This window comes from Eretmochelys imbricata, chromosome 2 (genome assembly GCF_965152235.1).
Source record: "Eretmochelys imbricata isolate rEreImb1 chromosome 2, rEreImb1.hap1, whole genome shotgun sequence".
NCBI classification, from domain to species: domain Eukaryota; kingdom Metazoa; phylum Chordata; order Testudines; family Cheloniidae; genus Eretmochelys; species Eretmochelys imbricata.
Genome location: NC_135573.1, coordinates 56,298,183 through 56,318,940, shown reverse-complemented (window position 1 = coordinate 56,318,940; position 20,758 = coordinate 56,298,183). Strand labels below are relative to the sequence as shown.

Below are 20,758 nucleotides of genomic sequence, written 5' to 3'. Positions count from 1 at the left end.
GTTTAAATTAGATTGCTAATTTCTAACAGTACCTAGCTTTTCTACTTATTGATATTTTATATAGAGTTAGAACCAGCCTTGATAAAATGAAAAGGAGGACTTGTGGCACCTTAGAGACTAACAAATTTATCTGAGCTCAAATAAATTTGTTAGTCTCTAAGGTACCACAAGTCCTCCTTTTCTTTTGTGGATACAGACTAACACGGCTGCTACTCTGAAACCTTGATAAAATGTTAATATAATTCAACAATTACAATAAAAGGATATTTTAAAATGTAAATCTATTCTTTAATCTGCAACCATCTTGATACACAACAGTGGACTGGACATTAAAAAAAGATACTCATGACACTAGTGCAAATTGTTTGTGATTTTAGGTTTGATATACGATGTACTACGATTACAGAACAGATTGCATGCTCACATGATTTTTCCATTTAAAGAGAGCTATATTCAAACAGACAAGATACTGAAACATGTAAATATCCTTTAAAAAAAAAAGAAAAGAAAAGAAGGATTTTGTCATTCCTAATTGTAGAAAGGAAGCGTTAGTCTAGTTTAAAACAAATCTGTAATATGGATGCATGCTGACTATACGTTAACTGATATTTGAGGTTAATTTTTTCAAAGAAATTCTCATATAAGACTACGTATTTGGAAACAATGACATAAGAATTCCATTATATATGGGCTTTTCTTTTTAAAACTGCTTCAGTATAATCAATTCAATTTTTATCTCAGAGAATCTCCCCTGACCCTTTCAGTCTGGAAGAGGTGATTTAGGGGAGACTATTTGTAAGATTTATCTAATTAATGGGCATTAATTAAACTGATAGCTGAAAGACCTCTAAAATTAAGACTGTACAGTAAGGCTCCGATCTTGCAATTGTTGCCACATGGGCAGACCCCTGCAGCAGTGCAGAGTTCCTTTGGTTCGGTATGGACATAAAAAGAGTCCACCTACATGGATCTGCAAGCAGGCTCGGGGCCTAACATTAAACAATTGACCCCTCTCTCCTGTTCTTCTCTATGTTTTCTACTAACCTCCTCTCCTTTTGAGATGCCACAGATTTTCTCTCATCACCACTTCATCCACCAATATCTTTATTTCACCTGTTATCCACTATCATAATTTCCATTTGTCAATCTTTTATCTTTTTTCTGTGCATTTTTCCATATCCTTTGCAAGATGTGGTGGATTATTCATCGTTGAAGTCTTTAAATAAAAAATGGATGTCTTTCTAAAAGATAAAGTCTAGCTCAACCAGTGGTTATGGACTCAATGCAGGAAATATTGGGTGAGTATCTATGGTTTGTGTTATGCAGGAGCTCAGACAGATGATCATAACAGTCCCTCTGGCCTTAAAATCTATAAATCTGTTAAACAAAGGTCTCTCTTGCCTTTCTTTAATGGTCTTCCACATGCAAATTAAACATTATCTGACATCCTTCGGAGGGGATAAACTTGGTGTCCTGGCTGATATTCCCACCTTAAAAATATTTCTAATATTCAGGGCTATTTGAAGTATTGCAGAATAGATAACATCTCTGCCTACATGCCTTCACAGCCACTGGACTACCATTCATTATGGTAAAGGTGCTTTAGTATATCCCTTTATTATGAAAGGAGTTAGATTAAAAAAAACAAACACAAAACCCTCTCCCATGGGTGAGAGATATTGCGCACTTTGCAATAATTTGCACAACCATGACTCTGTATTGTGAGCCCTCTATAGAATCTGTACACTGAGCTGACTCCAGTGAGCTCCCCACTCAGTGATATCGAATTCTGTTACCAGCCGGATTCAGAGGTCAGAAAGTTACTCTTTTCATGTATATTCTCAACACTAGGCTACTGAATGACAAAGTCCCTGAGGTACAGACACCTTTGTTTCCAGGTCAGTAAACTGAGGAAAATAAATTTTTCAGCTCAAACTGCAGCGGTTTTATTCTGAGTCTTGCAATGGGTCTGATGAAAGATGTATGACACCATGAAAGCTAGCAGCTTTAGGAAAAGGCAAACAATGCCCTATCAGTGAGTCTGGGCTTCTGATCACACAAACTGGCTCTGCATCAGATTTTGGCTCCTTTTTGTTCCCTTTGCACTCCTCAGGTGGTGCACAGGGAGGAAAATCTCCCCCCTCCTGCAAAATTCCCTGCTAGGGCTTGTACTGGTAATAACCCTCCCCAATACAGAAACACAGGCGCCTGATCATTAGGTGATAGTACACTTTCTTATGGACCTAGGGAAGGGATAATAGAGGCGAAGAATGTCATTCTGGACTTCAACTTTGAAATGAATTTGTCCTCTTTTCTCAGGTCTAGAATGATTTTAAGTTATTGTGTGTAAAGACCTTTCCCTCAGGAATGTGGATTATGGAATTTCAGGCCTCCCTTTGTCTGCTTCATCCTACCGGTCATAAATATAAAGGGAAGGGTAAACCCCTTTGAAATCCCTCCTGGCCAGGGGAAAGCTACTCTCACCTGTAAAGGGTTAAGAAGCTAAAGGTAACCTCGCTGGCACCTGACCAAAATGACCAATGAGGAGACAAGATACTTTCAAAAGCTGGGAGGAGGGAGAGAAACAAAGGGTCTGTGTGTCTGTCTATATGCTGGTTTCTGCTGGGGATAGACCAGGAATGGAGTCTTAGAACTTTTAGTAAGTAATCTAGCTAGGTATGTGTTAGATTATGATTTCTTTAAATGGCTGAAAAAATTGTGCTGAATAGAATAACTATTTCTGTCTGTGTATCTTTTTTGTAACTTAAGGTTTTGCCTAGAGGGGTTCTCTATGTTTTCTAATCTAATTACCCTGTAAGATATCTACCATCCTGATTTTACAGGGGGGATTTCTTTATTTCTGTTTACTCCTATTTTTATTAAAAGTCTTCTTGTAAGAAAACTGAATGCTTTTTCATTGTTCTCAGATCCAAGGGTCTGTGGTAACCTATGCAAATTGGTGACGCTTTTTATCCAACATTTCCCAAGAAAGGGGGGGTGCAAGTGTTGGGAGGATTGTTCATTGTTCTTAAGATCCAAGGGTCTGGGTCTGTAGTCAACTAGGCAAATTGGTGAGGCTTTTTACCAAACCTTGTCCAGGAAGTGGGGTGCAAGGTTTTGGGAAGTATTTTGGGGGGAAAGACGCATCCAAACAGCTCTTCCCCAGTAACCAGTATTAGTTTGGTGGTGGTAGCGGCCAATCCAAGGACAACGGGTGGAATATTTTGTACCTTGGGGAAGTTTTGACCTAAGCTGGTAAAGATAAGCTTAGGAGGTTTTTCATGCAGGTCCCCACATCTGTACCCTAGTGTTCAGAGTGGGGGAGGAACCTTGACACTACCCATTTTAGACATTATACATTAAACTACTTTTACAAGATCTGGGGTTCTTACATAGTGACCTGGATCATCCTGGTAGGACTCCAAGCTCCTAATCATCTGCTGACAGAGAATTTAGCTTTTCACTTGGATGTTGACCACTGTTGTTAGACCACTGAGTCTTTGCATAATAGTTTAGTCCTCTGGCAACTATTTCAAATCCTATGGTCAAGGGTGAGTGAATGGGTGAATGAATGGGTACATGGATATGGGAGCAGGAGGAGGCGGAGGAAGATATTGATGGGTTACAGAAGAAAAAAGTGGGGGTAGTGAAAGGGCAAGAGGAATTTTTTGTGAGGGGGAAGGAAGTACATAAAATAGGGGAAGAGGTAAAGAGCACAGTGGACCTGATTCTTCATTATTTTGCATAGCCATTTACACCTGATGAAAGTCAATGCAAAGCAGGTATAACTCACTACCAAGCCAGAACTCTCTGCTCGTCCACATAATTTTTCACCTACTTTGCACAGATGTAAATGATAAAACAAGGTGCAAGGCAGTGGAGAATCAGACCCAGTAAAGGGAAAGAAAGATGTAGAAGCTAGAATGTGAAAAGAAAAAACAACAAATGAAAAGATACACCATTATTAAATACAGGAAAGAAATGAGAAGAAAAGTGGAATGAAGCAAGAGAGAAAAAGATCAATCAAAAAGACACAAAGTGAAAGATGAACAAGTGAGATGGGGATGGGATTTCTATTCACTGCCCTAAACTTTAGTTTCTTCTAATGCATATTTAACTTCAAAGACTAATGAACACTTTGGATAAAGGCATATTTTCTTAAAGATTCATCACCTCTGTTCCTTCAATTGGATGTTATAGCTCAAAATAAACAGGCTGTGAGCTCTCGCAAGAGGTCCCCCTGCATAACCCAGGATTACTAGAGACTTGCCACTCCTGATATTTTTAAGGTACAAAAAACCTAAGTAGAAAACCTTTCAGGCCTCCTTTAAGCAGCATAAACAAAACACACACACACACACACACACACACACACACACACACGTCACCTTTGAATTTCAGGAGACATGGCCTTAGGTTGTGTGGCACCACAGGTGTTTTATAACCTGACTAGGATGTTTAGTCCTCAGTTTAGTAGCTGTTGGGTAACATTTCCAAACTGGGTTAAAATTCCTACCCCTGTACACTTAGCTCAACACATAATTGGGATCCAAAAAGTGTAATTTAAATATGAAACCCAATATGAAAATAACATTAAGGGTATTTTAATGCATATATTATTTTTTAAAAATCAACCCATTAAGGGCCTGATTATGTTCCTATAGAAATCAATGGCAATTTTGCCACTGATGTCAATGGACATAAAAATCACACCCTGATGTGAGGTCAGGCTATCAGACCAACTAGGACTTGTTTTTGGAGTATTCATAAAACATATCCATGATAATTTTTCAGCACAGTGTATTAGCCAGGTGACACCCATCGGCACTGAAATACACACTATTAATTCATATTAATCACACTTAATATCCTCCCACCCTTTTTTCTTTAAAACATTTAAATAAAGAAAGACATTTCTTCAGTGAGCTCTGAAATGTCCAGCGATCTTTGGCAGAACACCTGTGCATTTGTTGGAAAAGAAACATTCAAATTAGATTTGTATTTCTGGACACTAGATCTGTCTTTCAATCTAGTTTTCCCTGGGGAATTCAGACCCTGAAGTTTTCTGGGAGCTACAGATCATTCATAACTTCTGGGATTAAGTTAAAAAAAATGCAGATGAATAAATTTTGAGCACAGTCAGCAACACAGCAGATGATAAACATCTGTGTGCAACGCAGAGAGCTGATGATAGCACAGAAAAGATGGGCTACAGTTTCAGCTGTTAGCGGGCTATATTCCTGTCAAATGCTGATAAGTTCAACTCCGGCATTGCCTTATTTAGTCAGACTTCTCTGCTGACACACTTAAACACAGTAACAAATGCATATGCTGTTTCCAGTCTGGACAGGCTCTTGCTCCTCCTTTTAGTAATACTATGACAAATATTAAGATGCTTAAAACTTTTTATTTAGGTTTATGGAAAGATCTTTATTAGCTTGTTTTTTTAAATATACTACCAGTTATTTATCTGTCCCACTAACAACTGTCTAAAGTGTGCGCCTATGTTAAGAAAGAAAACTAATCATAAAAACATTACAGCTATTTCTATAAAGGGGATTTTTACCCTATACTTCAAATAAGTTTTTTAGTCTGGAAGACAATGAGAAGACATTCAAATAAACATGTATGTAGTGCCTCTGAATTATATGTTTTGTTTTTTAAACATTGGACAAAGGTTAGGAATTTAGTTCTCTAAATAGATATAATGTATCATTTTCAACTGTTTACATTCCCTCAGAATATTCCTAAACCAGTCAGAATAGTTCTTTTCTTTGACGTTATATGACAAAAGAGAATAATTTTGAAATATGATGTTTTCCATCTAAAGAACCACTTCGCCAATTCTCACTTTGCTAATCTGATAACTCACACAATGTACTCACCCCACTTCTTAGAGACGATTTCATAGCAGACTGCTGTACTAAGGTTCCTCTGTAAAGCTTCATTATTTTTATCAACTACGCTCCAGTGCATTTACCAACATATTATGAAGTATAAATACTTAAAACAAAACTGTACTTGTCAAGGTAAATTAGCAAAGTACATTCTGTGACGCAGTATCCCTAAAGTTTTGTCGTCATGTTTCTCTTACTTGCTAATTGGTAAAATACAGTAATCCACATTGGATCTGCCAGTCATTAGCAAGAATTGGTGAGATTCTGCTGTATTATATTTCACAGCTACCGCCAAATGCAGAACTTTTGAGAAAAGATCCATTGAGAATCACATATTTAGGCACCTTTGGAACTATTATGATATATTCTGTTATTTGTTTAATATGTCATATTACAAATTGGCACATTGTGAATGAGGATTAATCTATTGAATACTAGCTGTTTTTTAAACATGAAGGACTTGCCCATTTTAAATAGGGCCCCTAAGAACCAGACACATTATGGCTGCATAATTGTTAAGCTGTGAGTTAGGCTTTGTCTACACTGGCAACTGAACAAAAAAAACTTTGTCTTTTAGAGGTGTTAAAAAAAGCAAACCCTGAAAGACAAAAGTTTTGCCATGACAAGTGCCAGTGTGAACAGCAGGTTGTCAGTAGGAGCACCCTCCTGCTGACAACGCAAACGCTGTTCTTTGGAGGTGGAAGTTTTTGTCCGCGGGAGAGCTGACAAACAGTAGCTACACTGCATAACTTTTAGTGGCATGGCTGTGGCGACACAGGCATGTTACTAAAAGCTGTGTAGTGTAGACAAAGCCTTAGTGTTGTTAAGAGAGAGCCACTAAGAGTGCACTGTCACATATTTTTCCCTTTCAGCTCACTCTAACACCTTCCAATGTAAAACAAGCTTGATTCACAATGGGCTTTTGTGTCCAAGTAAAATCAACTATAGCTCATTGACTCTTTATCAGTTGGCCCATGGATGCAGCATTTAAGCAAGTCAATAGCAGAGTATTTGACTGGCTTGATCTGGTGTGACTCTATGAATTTAGGGTCTTAACAATAGCAATGTCTGACCCACTTGTTTGCGTTCCCTGCACAGTTCTGAAACATGGACCTGGACAGGGTAGATTAAGTGACTTGCCCAAGGTCACACAGGATGTCTGTGGCAGAGCTGGAAATTAAACCCAGATTTGAGTAATTGCCCAACCTTTTAGTCCATCCTTCATAACCATAAATCTACGCTTAACTCAAATTTCACTTTAGGTTTCAAGTTAACTGGCAAAACTAAGTTAATAATCATGTTTAATAGATGTCTTTTCAGATTTTCTTGTATTTTCTGGGCCTCAGATTCAAAAGCTGCTTGTTAGTGCTAAAAATTAAACTGCAGCAGTCTATATAACCAGTTATTTCTACTGTAAAGGTATATTACCTATTAATTGTCTAGTCTCAATTACACCTAAATGAAGATTCTCTAGTGAAGAGATCCAATCTACTTGTCAAAGTATGAAACAGTGTTCTTACTTATGCTCATCAAATAAAGCAAAGAGAATCAGATTTCCAGAAATATAACTCTAAGAGACCAAACTGAATTTTCTTTATGGTATACATTCTGTCACCCTTACCGATGCTGAGTAATAAAGTAGAACCTCAGACTTACATACACAAGAGTTACGAACTGACCCGTCAACCACACACCACATTTGGAGCTGGAAGCACGCAATCAGGCAGCGGCAGCAGAGAGACACACAAAAAAAGGGATGGGGCCAAATACGATACAGTGCTGTGTTAAACTACTGAAAACATAAAAGGAAAGTTTAAAAAAAGATTTGAGAAGGTAAGAAAACTGTTTCTGTGCTTGTTTCATTTAAATGAAGATGGCTAAAAGCATCATTTTATTACTGCATAGTAAAGTTTCAAAGCTGAATCAATGTTCAGTTGTAAACTTTTACAAGAGCAATCATAATGTTTTGTTCAGAGTTACGAAGAACCTCCATTCCCAAAGCATTCATAACTCTGAGGTTCTATTGTACCTTACTCTGTAATGATTCCATGGGACTACTTGCCGAGTAAGATAACACTCGGCTTCAGTAACGGTGGCAAAATATGAACCGGTATGTTTGGGTTTTAAGAGAAGTTTCTTTTTATGGAAGGGGAATGACAAAAACTGGCAAGAGAATATCCTTGATGGAAGTCAGAACGTCATGCTATTTTAAACATCATTATGGCCTTCTGAAAAAAGAAAGTGAGGAATGCAATTTCCCTCCCCTCCTCATTTGACATAGGAAAATAAATACCACAAGAAAAACCATGTTCAGAGACAGATGCATCAGAAACTATGGAGTCCATAGACTGAGATGGGGAATAAAAAGAATTAAATTAAGATGCTGTAATATGCATAATACTGTATCTTGGGGGCTATTAAACCAGAGGATAAACCTGTATGCTGCTCCCTTTGAGTACTAAGAGAACTCAGCTCAAGACCTTTCTGTAAGTACTTTAGGCTGTTTTGAATAGCAAGGGAAGCGAGAGGAGCTCTGGCCCTCCTTCCAACAACAAGAAGTGGCTCAAGATTTGCAATAAATATTGGCAAAAAGGCTCTCTGGGTTTTAGTAAAATGCATACATTTGTCTGGCTTTCTTAATCTCCTTTTTAATTTTCACTCACAAGTCAGGTCTAGAATTTAAGAGGTTCATCGGAAAGGATGATAAGTTGACACTTAATGCAGCAGGCGGAGAATCTGAGGAAGTTTTCCTCCCATGAGCAGCTGAACTGTCTCTACTTAGTTAATCGTTATGGTCCATCTGAGACCTACAGATGTCTTGTTTTAGCCTTTTTTAAATCCCTGCCTCCCACCCCCAAAGTATGTAAATTATTGAAATACTTTTCCTTGGATGAAATCCTGACACCACTGAAGTCAATGGGAGTTTTGCCACTGACATGTGTGGGACCAGAATTTCAATTGCACGAGTGTTGGACTTTACAGTGAATAGATTCAAACTAGACAAGTTTGGTCAGCCTTTCATCCGGCATGGATAAATGGAGAATAGTTCACTATGTGGATGGGGTGCTCCTTTTGGTGAAGACCTTAAAAACAGAAGTTTTGTCTGCTGTATATGGATACTAATATCCCAGGCATTTCTAAGAGTAGCCACTTTTCTTAGTGTTCTTGGCCAAATTTCCCCCTCATCTACTGTTGGGCAGCATTCATTGGTTGGCTGTTGATCTCCACCCCAGATATAGCTGAATAACAATGGATATGACTGCTGTACAGAGTTTGTGAAGTTTTTTGGGATCCTTCAGAATGAAAGGCACAGGATACAGGAGTAAAACAATTAGCTGATATCATTACAGCCCACCTAGCATCTTGTGCTGAAAGCAATAGTAAAGACAACTGCAGCAGTTTCACGTAGTCAGTCATCTCAAATGTGACGTGCTGTTAAAGGAGGGCACATTTCAATTTAGCTAATCAAACAGGACATGGACTTGAATTAGAAGACGAGGACACTTCAAGCACATGGGTTTTTTCACATACATTTTCAGAACAAAGAGCTCTTTGTAGGAAGCGTGTTTCTTTTTTTATTCTACATAACTGATTCAATCAGAAAGTAAAACACCCACTCTTTAGAACATTAATACACTTCCTTTTCTCCTGTAAGGACAAAGGCCTACTTCCACTAAAAGAAGTCTCATGTTTTCACATGTAGACATTCCTGCTAGCTACTGCAATCTTCCAGGTCCTCTGCTATAAAGTGAAAACCCAGTACCAGTTTTTAAAATACTCTGCTTGAAGTTGTTACTTTAGCCATGTGGTCCAATATAGCCTCTTGCCCCCTATATATTTATTAAAATAGCAAGAATTCATGATCACATCCCTCTGTATAAGGATATAATTGAAAGGTCCCATCTATAACTACAATAGAGCCCAAAAGTAGAGAGAGGGATGGCCACCTTGCATAGGCCTGCTCACATTCTCTCATGCAGTTGGCAGCCATTCCACAAATCCCACCGATACACATTTGCAGAAGTGGTAGGGCACAGTTTTCTTTTAAACCCTTGCCCATTGCTCACAAGATGTGGATAGGTTTCAGAGTAGCAGCCGTGTTAGTCTGTATCTGCAAAAACAAAAAGGAGGACTTGTGGTACCTTAGAGACTAACAAATTTATTTGAGCATAAGCTTTCGTGAGCTACAGCTCACTTCATCGGATGCATGCAGTGGAAAATACAGTAGGGGGATTTTATATACACAGAGAACATGAAACAATGGATTTTGTTCAGGGATTCCATGATAGGGCTCTGAAGAACTACTGAGAAGACCGTGCAGCTGTATCAAAATGGTTGCTTAAGTAAGGACTGCAAGATTGGGTTTTATGTGAATTTAACAAGACAAGTGAGCCTGTTCCCTAAGGACATAGTGTCACTTCCAACTGTAGCTGCATCCATTCCTGCTCTTTACTTTTCCATTGTGTAGCTCAAATGTGTAGACGGCATAGACTGTCGGTCCTTCATCAGTTGAGACTGAGCCAATTGCACCACTCGTGTATGATAACACCCACTGTTTCATGTTCTCTCTGTATATAAAATCCCCCTACTGTATTTTCCACTGCATGCATCCGATGAAGTGAGCTGTAGCTCATGAAAGCTTATGCTCAAATAAATTTGTTAGTCTCTAAGGTGCCACAAGTCCTCCTTTTCTTTTTGCAGATACAGACTAACATGGCTGCTACTCTAAAAAAAGTTTACAAAGCAATCCAGATTACTCTGTATAAAAGCCCTGTACTTACGGTTATTTACCATTCCACCAATTGTTTCAGCTATGAACTTTAGCAGAGAGAGACAGGCAGACACAGTCCCTATTCCAAGAATCTTCAATAACTTGCTCTAAATCTTTTAAGTCTAGGACTCCTGAAGGCCACAAAGCACTTCCACAGAGCACAGAAGCTACTCATCAGGTGGGAATCATAGGTAAATTTAAAGGCAGTAATGTAGAGAAAACAGCATCTAGAAATATTAGGACAGTGGTTTCATTTGTGGGGAAAAAACAAATATCTAAATGGGTACAAGGACACAAAGTATATTCTCATACCAGTTTCAACCTTGTGAAGTGTCTGGTGGAAATATAAATGCTGGCTGCCACAGTAAAAATCTACTGGGAGGTTTTTGACCCTCCGCCATACTCTCTCCCCAGCAGTTAGTTTACACATCTTAGACTGTTTTCAAAACAAATGTTAGTATGCTGATCCCTCTAATAGACTCTTCACCACTACCCTGTAGCACATTTTAGATGAATCGCTCTTTCTTCCCACTAAGTAAAAAGGGAATTCTATTAAGGAGATTGAGGATCAGGAGAAATGAGTCTAATCTGCTGAAGTGAATGTTACCATCTTTTTGAGAAACCTGTATTTGCAATGTCAGGGTCCTAAAGGGAATAGTGGGAATTAGCAGAAATTTCTTGAAGAACCAACTAATGGAGAAAGGGCTTTCTTCAAGCAAGGCCTGAAAGATCAGCAGCTAAATCTAGGTAAGAGCTATTAACTTTTACTCAGCTTCTAAATATCTCTAAGGGCAGTGGCTTGTCACTATTTCCCTGGACTTTTCTTTAACATTAAACAAATTAATGTCCAGCTGAAGTCAAGAAATGTCTATAGGGAGATAACAGGCCCATGAATTTGAAGGGTTTTGTTCAGGGATTCCATGATAGGGCTCTGAAGAACTACTAAGAAGACCGTGCAACTGTATCAAAAATGGTTGCTTAAGTAAGGATTGCGAGATTGGGTTCTATGTGAATTTAACAAGACAAGTGAGCCTGTTCCCTAAGGACATAGTGTCACTTCCAACTGTAGTTACATCCATTCCTGCTCTTTACTTTTCCATTGTGTAGCTCGAATGCTTAGACTGCATAGACTGTCGGTCCTTCATCAGTTGAGACTGAGCCGATCGCAACACCTCTTCCAATCTTCTCTCGCTCTGGCCATCCTTTGCCATGCTTGTCCGTATCTTCTTGTTAGGAAATCATCCCACCTCCTTGGAGGCCGACCACATGGCTGTTTTTGTTCTCGCGGATACCACTCGGATATAGCTGCAGTCCATCTGTTGTCACTGAGTTGGGCCACATGTCCCGCCGACTGCATTTTGCTGAGCCTGCTTTTAACAACAACGTCTCACACTCCAGACTGCTGCCTAATTATTTCGTTGGGGATGTGATCGCGGAGCGAAATGCCCAAAAATGTTTGTTCCATTGCCCTCTATGTGACAGACAGTTGATGTTCTTCAATCTTTGTCAGCGAGCATGTTTCGCTGCCATATAACATTGCTGGAAGCACGGTCGAGTTAAAAACATTCGCATGAGTTATTTTGCTGATCTTTTTTTGGAGAATGTCCTTGATGTCACTGAATGCGCACCATCCAGCTTTTTTTCTGCATGACAGTTTGCCTTTCTGATCGTGGCGCATGTTGACTTCCTGGCACAAATAAACCTATTTATCAACCTCTTGGATCTGCTCTCCTCCAAGAGTTATTTGTGTTCTTGGCAGAACATCTGATCTCATGTATTTCGTTTTCAACCGGTTCATTTTTAATCCGACTTGACTACTTTTCGTGTTCAGTCCTTTAAGCATTCTCTCAAGCTGTGCTGTATTTTCGGCTACCAGCACTATATCATCTGCGACCCTGAGATGGTTTAGCCGCTTGCTGTTGATATTAATCCCGCCTTTCAAGTCTGCTAGTCGAAAAACCAATTCAAAACAGGCTGTGAATAATTTTGGTGAAACTGTGTCTCCTTGTTTCACACCCTTCTTGATGGGGATTCGGAGGGGAGTATCGAACAGCGATATATCCATGCTGCAGCCAGAGTTTACTTCCTTTAGTAATGTGGTACATTTCACGCTGATGTCCTGTTCTGAAAGAGCTTCAAGAACAGCGTTAGTCTCTATGCTGTCGAACACCTTCTTGTAGTCCATGAAGGCAATGCACAAAGGGAACTTGTATTCCCTTAAACCAACTACTAGAGCGTTCAGAGTGAAGATGTGGTCTATCGTGCTGTAATTCCTTCGAAAGCCGGCCTGCTCTCTAGGTTGCTGTTCATCCAGGTTTGGCGACAGTCTATTTGTTATTATTTTAGTGAACAACTTATAGATATGTGAAAGCAGGTATATCGGGCGATAGTTCTTTAGATTTTCTTGATCGCCTTTCTTATGCAGCAAGATGGTATTGGACTCTTTCCAACTGGACGGTATCTTCTGGATTTCCAGGTAGCGGCTGAAACTTTGGGCGAGAGCTCTCCAAAGTTCCTGACCGCCTGCCTTAAGCACTTCTGCTATCAGACCATCCTTGCCTAGAGCCTTCCCCTCTTTCATTTGATGGACTGCATGACGGACTTCGCTGATGAGAACCGGGAGTATGTGTTCATCGGTTTGTTGAAGTGATGGCATTGGAATGACTATACGGGACGCAAACAGCTGGGTATACAAATCCCTGCAGATTGCCTCCATCTCTGTTCGGTTACTGATTCTCCTTCCTTGTTCTTCAAAGCTGATAATGATGACCTGTAAAACATCAGGTCCCGTTTGCATTTTTTGAGACTTTTACGATCTGCAACAGCCCAAAAATGAGAAAAAGGAAGTAATAGCCTCAGGACAATACCTTTACAACCAAAAGGAAAGACTACCTACGGACAGCTGGCCAAAGGGCATGGAAAAAACCCTGAAAGATATCAGGCACCTCTTGTTGAAATACAGTGGAATAACCTATTAACTTGTTTGGTGGAAGTTGTTGCCCATTCCCTGGAATCAAGCCAAGAAATAATCACAAACAAAGATTGAACTAAAGTATTCCTGATGATTGATGTATTGCTTGCTTCCCTTCTTTGTGTTATTATACTCTCACACACATTCCATTCATACAGGTGATAGGCTGTACACGCGGGTGTTGCTTTCAATCTTAAGTGACTGAGACTGGCCAGGTTCCAGCTTCCCAGAGATCGAACCTCTAGGCAATGAGAGACCCCGAAGTCCCTTTGGGTCTGCAGGAGGGCTCTACTACTCTGGTCCAGTCCTGAGTTCTTGCTGTTGCAGGTTACATCTCTCACTGGCCGCTACTGCCATGGGTTTATATATAGTCCCATATACACCTTGATTATCCTTACACGGTAATATTTCAGTTCAAGCCTTGTGTTTGGTTTGTTACACTCATACTATCTCACTCATTCCTTACATATTGATTACATATTCATAAGCATGCATACAATTGGTAATATAGCTTTAAGCAAGCCTCTCACATCAGCGAGGACTTCTGCTAATGTTTGTGGTTCAGACAGGAACAAGGTAACTGGCATAACAGGAAACCCACATAGATAGAGAGAGACTGCTTGAAAGGCAGATGTCAGGGGGCCATAGGCTGCCCCTCCTCCCCATGGAGCAGGATGTGCTCCTGCCTGGCAGAGGGCAAGCCATGGACAGGGCTACAGCGGTCATATATAATGGCTAGAATCCAAGAAAAGAATAGCAGCCCTTCTTCTTCTCTTTTCTCTCTCTCTTTCTTCAGTGCAAAAAAGATGCTTTTGAGTTACAGCATCAACTTAACGCTAGTACTATTTACATAGTGCATCATGTTTTAGAAGAGCTTAGAGTCTAAGAGCTCAAACCTGCAAACATGTAGATGAGTACTCATGCCAATTTACATATATAGCACACAAAATTTAATCTAACTTAATAACTCATTGTTTAATACATAAAAATATATTTGCCACTTGAAAAAAACAAAGTAAAAAAAACCCACCCCCATGTTGTGAAAAGATCTGTACTATGCAGAAAAGCCAAGATTTTCAAAAGTGACTAGTGACTGAGTATGCGCTAAAGAGCCCTGATTTTTCAGAGAGCAGTGAGTACTCAACCTCTGAAAAATCAGCCCCCTTTACAGTGTCTCAAGTTGGGAAACGCTGGTCACTTTGGGAAACCCTGGACACAGAGTTTATGACTAGTATGACTGACTATGACTGAAAATGACTAGTATAAATTAGCAATGGATCCCTACTAGCTTAAGTTTCTGGAAATAGTTCCTTAAAACCAATCATCTATTTAAATGAGCAACTGGAGGGGAAAGGAGTCTTAGTTCCAGAAACGGGTCATTGTGACCCAAATGCCCCTGGTATATGGAAAGCTTCTTTGAAAAACGAAACCCCCATTTTATTTCAGATTTGCATTCTACTCAACAGTGGTTCTAATAGGAATGATTGGAGTCTGTTTTGTAAATATATATTTTAAATCCTTAGCAGAGCTGGGTCTGAAATAAGACTTTCATGCTTTGATATCCCTAGGTCATTCTTCTCAACCACAATGTCACTAATTGTATGAACCACAGAACCACAAATCACATTAGAGAAAAATTTTAGTTGCAAATTGGGTCTTTTTTCTACCATTAATTCTAGAAAATTTAGAAATATATCCAGCAGAGTTAGACACTACCAAGTCTTTGAGGTTTATAGTCAGAGATAAAATAAAAGTACTCATATAGTGAAGTTATATTTGGTGATACATAAGCCAGGGTGGATTGATTTTAATAATGTTTTAAATCAGCAAGCAGAAAACCTTGATTTAAATCACAGATTTTAATTGTTTTGAATTTGTACCTTTTAGTTTTCTTAAAGAAAGGTTAATTCTCATCGGTAATTATTATAGCACAATGATTTGCAACTAAATATAGCTTTTGCACTAAATTTGGTGATTTTTACTAGCCAGAATACTGTAACTATACACATTTATTTAAGCAATTATGTAGCTTAACATACATGTATTCAGAATCTTAGTTTCTACATTTCTTATAAAGTTGGAAAATGTTGAATGATCCATTTCTTATATATTAGATTATTAATTTTTTACTTGTTATTTGGATGAATATTATTTCTATTTGGATGAAAATTCAAAATACACAATTTTAATTTTATTAAACACTACCAATTTCAACGTGCTGGATACATAAAGGTTGATCAAAACATGCTTTACATTTAAAATGAATATGTTAAACAAAGGAAGTATGATTTATTCACAAAGGAAGCTGTGACTGAGAGACTTGAGCACTGTAGTAACCCCTAGCAGTCTATCACAGAAGTGCAGCTATCTCTGCCTCAGTTTCCATTAGTTGGTTCAGTGATGTCACCTATATGTTTGCCTGTCTTTGTCTGTAACTCCAGCCCTCTGGTTGGATTACTTGTCTCTCCTCTTTTGGGACTGAAAGGAGTCAGGCTCCACCCAAAGTTCTATGGGCCACTTCAGTGGATCTTTGTCACAAGCTCTCTCTTAATCCATTTTCCGGCACAGCCCCCTTTATTTCTGCTCTGAAGAAAGAAGGGAAGAAATCTATAAAGTAAGTTAAGCAGGAACACAAAGACACAGTCCCATATTCCCCGGTCAGGGTTCTTGGCAGTCTCTACCGCATCTGTGCACAGATGGTAAGGGGACTCAGGCCCAGGGACCCTGGTTGGTGTTTAACTCTTACTGCTCCCCTGGGCTGATTCCCACCTCAGGGCCTTGCAGGAACTTCCTACCTGGCAATCTTCTCTGATCCCTTCTGGCAGAACTGGTATCTCTGGGCAGCTTCCTCCAGTCTGACCTCATAGAGTCCCTTCACTGCGGCTCTGACTCCAGCAGCTGCCCATTTGGCTGGGCTGCAGCCTTTTATCCCGGCTGTTGTTAGCCTTCCCATAGACTACTACTGGGGAGATAACTGCTACCTTTTTTAAACCCTTTGGTGTCTGTTGCCTTGTAGGATCTACACAACTGATCACAGAAGTATTCACTGTAGTTAGTGAACTGAACTAATTGTTTCTGGTCACCATATCCTTCAAGATTATATAACCAGTAGATTACACCCTGTCACACCTAGCTTTTATTCACAGATTGGAAAAGCAAAACAAGCTTTCCTGCTTTTTCTACTCTCAATTGGTTTCTTAACTTTGAACAAACAAGTCATTGAACTGAACTAGCTTAAGAAACAACTGGAAAAAAAGAGAGCAAATGAAGAAAATATTCTCTTCTCTACATCAGCAGAAAAAGCTGGTTTAGCATTTCAGCAAACTGTGGTAGCAGGTGCATAGCCAGACTTTCTTTAAAATTTTGGCAATAAATGTACCACTTAACGTTATTCTTTGTATTTAATTTAAATTATTTTCTTAGAAAAGTAATTTCAGGCTTTAAACAAATTGTCATATTCAAATGTAATTTTAAATAGGTCTAGTTTTTGAAAATAAACAAAAATACAACCCTAGCATAGGTTTAGCCATTTTAAGTGTACTATAGGCTGGACTCTCTTTGCCCATTTTGGAATAGTGAAACAATAGGCATATCAAAAGATCCTTTTCTGGGCAAAATAATTCTAGCCTGATCACAAACAAGTCTGACATCTGTGACTGTAGAGATGACTTCAGTGGATTGGAGAACAGTTGAAGACAGAATATACCTGGAACTGGTAGACAAGTTTGGAATTCAGGAATGCCTTCTCGAAAAGCAGTTGCTGTATCCCCAGAGCTGGACTGAGGGTTTGGGAGTATATATCTAGTAAGAAAATATCTTGCTCAGGAGTTAAAGTAAGGAGGAAAACCAGCTCCCTTTCCTCTGCTAAACACACAAGGGCGCTGCTCCTCATCTCTCTGGCTTGGTAAGCAGTGCTCCCATTCCCCCTTAGCTGGCATGGTGAGAACTTTACCCTACCCTCTTTTCAAACTACTTTAAGTAATGGTCTTGCTATGGCCATGTGATGATTAGAAGAAGATTTGTCTCTGAAGATTTAGAAGAGATGGGGAGATTTCCTGGAAGATGAAATTCCGGTATTGTCCCAGTAAAAGAATAAAAAGGACTCTGACTAAAATGGATCTCAGAAGTTACCTTTCAGATATATCCATGGTTACGATCTTGTACTGCCAGATGGTACATTTTGCACCTCTGAATTGTACGGTGAATTTTGGCCTGACGCTGCTCCCAATGAAATCAGTGGAAGTTTTACTATTGACCTTCAACAGCAGCAAAAGGTTAGATCAATGCCCAGCACTTTTTAAAATCCCATCTGTATTGTATTATGAACTGCTGAGGCAGGATACATATGCTATATACAGGACCAAGTGTGCACACTGCTCACAGGAAAGGTCCAAGGCAAATCCTCTAAAAAAGTCATCTAATTTATTATGCCATCATCAGGCGGCTATATTTCACAGCTGTTACACAGCCACAAAATAACTATCATGTTAAATTCAAGATCACTTTACAGCCTTTTAATGAACATGAGACTGCAGAATGCAAATGAACTAACATCAAATACCATGTCTCAAAACCATAATTCAACAGTAAATGGTTCATAAGCGGCTTAATATCAAAGTTGAAAAGCCATTACAATTTTGCTTCTGCCATCCCTATGTTTCCTTAAATAGAATCTTGCAAAACAATGTGGAGGAGTTTATGCATTAACTAAAACTGTTTTTCATATTCAAGTTTTTTGGAACTTTAGGAAAGACCCAGTAAATTTTTACAGAGCTGTCATTCTGAATAACCAAACCACATATTCCATTGTCAGGATACTGTACTCAACGCTGGAAGCACAATGCCGTCAATTTTTCTAATCTGTCTGCTACCAAAGGTTGTTCCCAGGAGTGCCACTCAGCAGTTGTTCATTTGAAATGCTGTATATTATTACAGAGAACATTGGTGCATATCAGAGATTCAGGTTTCTACCAAAGGTTGCTGAGCAATTTTTCTTAATTAATTATCTTAATCTTCTCTATTTTTTATTAAATTATAAACATCTATATAATTATTAAAGATAGAATCTCACTTCCAAGACACAGAAGTAATTCTAACGACAGCTCTGATATACTCCTCATAACCAAATATTCTGCTGCAAGACTCCCTGCTGAAACTGATGATGAAAACAACATTAGAAAAAAAGAAGCCCAACTACAGGGGAGTGATATATCCCTGTGAATATGTACTTAAATAACAGATAGCCAATATGATTTTTTCTAATAGTGCAATTGTAACTGGAGGATATAAACAGGAAGAATTAATTTATATTTGTACATTTCACCTTTCAGTAACTCGCCAAGTATCTGGAAACTTAACACATATATAGAGTAATTAAATTTACATGAATCTAGCCATCAATAAATAAATGAACGTGCTTCTTTATCCCAAAGCAACCTCCCACTACTTGAATAGATTAGTACAACTTAAAATATTACCGAACATTATAGGAGCACAAAAAAGCCACCATGGCATTCTTCAATCAATATTTCTAAATATATGATTTGGTGAGTGTCAGACATTATTTTCTAGTCCAATGCTTCCAGAAATAATTTGCTTTTGATTCATAAAATAATAGTTAGAAAGGCATTAGATGTATGGATAAAATGTGTACTTTAGTCTAGATTTTGGGTACATCTGGAATTAATCCCAATAGTGAAACTGCCCCACAGAAGTAAGGATATGATTTCAGATACATGTTTAGCACAAAGCCCCTCATTTTGTTTAGGCAAAGGATTTTAACTGACATGTGCTATAACATTAACTTGGACTCATCGCACATTATCTTACATTTTACTCACCTTACTATTCCTTGTTTTACAGCTTGCAATTACAAAACATTCAACACCACCTTTGAGCTCTTTTGAAGATGTTTGTGAAACTGACACAATGAACTATTATTAACAGGACTTGAAAATTCCACTTGTGCTGCTAGGTAAGTAGGAATATTTCCTGGGCATATGCCTTTACCTTCCGTAGAAACTAGCTTTCATTAAGTTAATCAAAAATTAAGTTTCTAGCCATTATAGTTGTGGAAACAGCTTTCCAAATGTGATCCAAGGATGAATGAATGCAATGATGTTTACCCAAATCTGAAGACTGACAAGAATCAGATGAGGCAGTCTATTTTCATTGCTATTTTTCAGATCTGTTTGAGTAGCAGTGGAAAATGACCAAACAAACAAACAAAACAAAAAACAAAACAAAAAAAAAAAACCCACACCACACACAACTGTTTAATTTCATTCAGATGGGGTCTGGAAAATTCTGAGCAACAACAGATGCATGTCCTAAAGCTATTTACTGGGAAGAGGAACTCCAAAAATGAAGGCTGGAGAAGAGCAGAGCAGCAGAAATGTGCCTTCCTCATCTCTCTGCAGCAGCCAGTAAACTGGGGGTGGGGGGGGGGTACAGTGGAGGAGACACATCATCATAACAAGAAAACTAGGGAAAGTTAAAGTAGCAACCTGGAGGCTCTGGAATGGGAAGAGAGAAGAGAGAAAATAATCCCGCCCTTTCTGAGCGCTGGAAGGGAGAAGTGTGGGATGGCTTCAAATTCATCAGATGCATACTAGCCAGAAACTAATATAAAAAAATATGGCTCCCTGAGCAGTGTCCAGGGTAGCACACTGATAGGAAACTTAGTGCCTTCTCTTTCATAGCAGCTAGAGGAGAGCAGGGATTGGCTTCTTACTTAGCCTTTGTTCCTGAACTTTGGACCTCCTGCACCCCATCTTTCATAACCATTGTAGCTGTAGGTTTAGTCACCTGGCTATTGGGTATCTGGTAAAATTCCAAGTCCTCTGAGGGCTGTGAACGTTTAACAACCTGCATGGAATTTGGAGGAAAGAGCCCAGATGGCAAGAGGGAAGAGCTTGGAGGAGGCACAAGGAAATCAGTCTGTTTGAACATGGCTTCAATGTTAGCTGCAGCATCTCTGTAAATGGTTCTCTTGATAAAGAGCCAGTTTCATTTTAGAAATATGGAGTCCTCTCTTGTTATTACCAAGCATGCAGTACATGAAGCAACAGGAGAAACTGATTAGATAAACTGGGGTGGGGGAAGAGAGAGAAAAATACC

General features: G+C 39.0%; 1 protein-coding gene and 1 long non-coding RNA gene across 10 annotated transcripts in view; one reads left to right on the top strand and one right to left on the bottom strand.

Moving 5' to 3' along the window:
- JPH1 (junctophilin 1) overlaps positions 1-20,758 on the bottom strand; it is a 146,551-nt gene that overhangs the window by 102,169 nt on the left and 23,624 nt on the right. The gene's annotated exons all lie outside the window — the stretch shown is intronic.
- On the top strand, positions 7,601-10,837 carry LOC144261040 (uncharacterized). Its single transcript, XR_013345124.1, has 3 exons — positions 7,601-7,730; positions 8,047-8,138; positions 10,790-10,837. It is a non-coding gene; the product is annotated as an uncharacterized LOC144261040 (long non-coding RNA).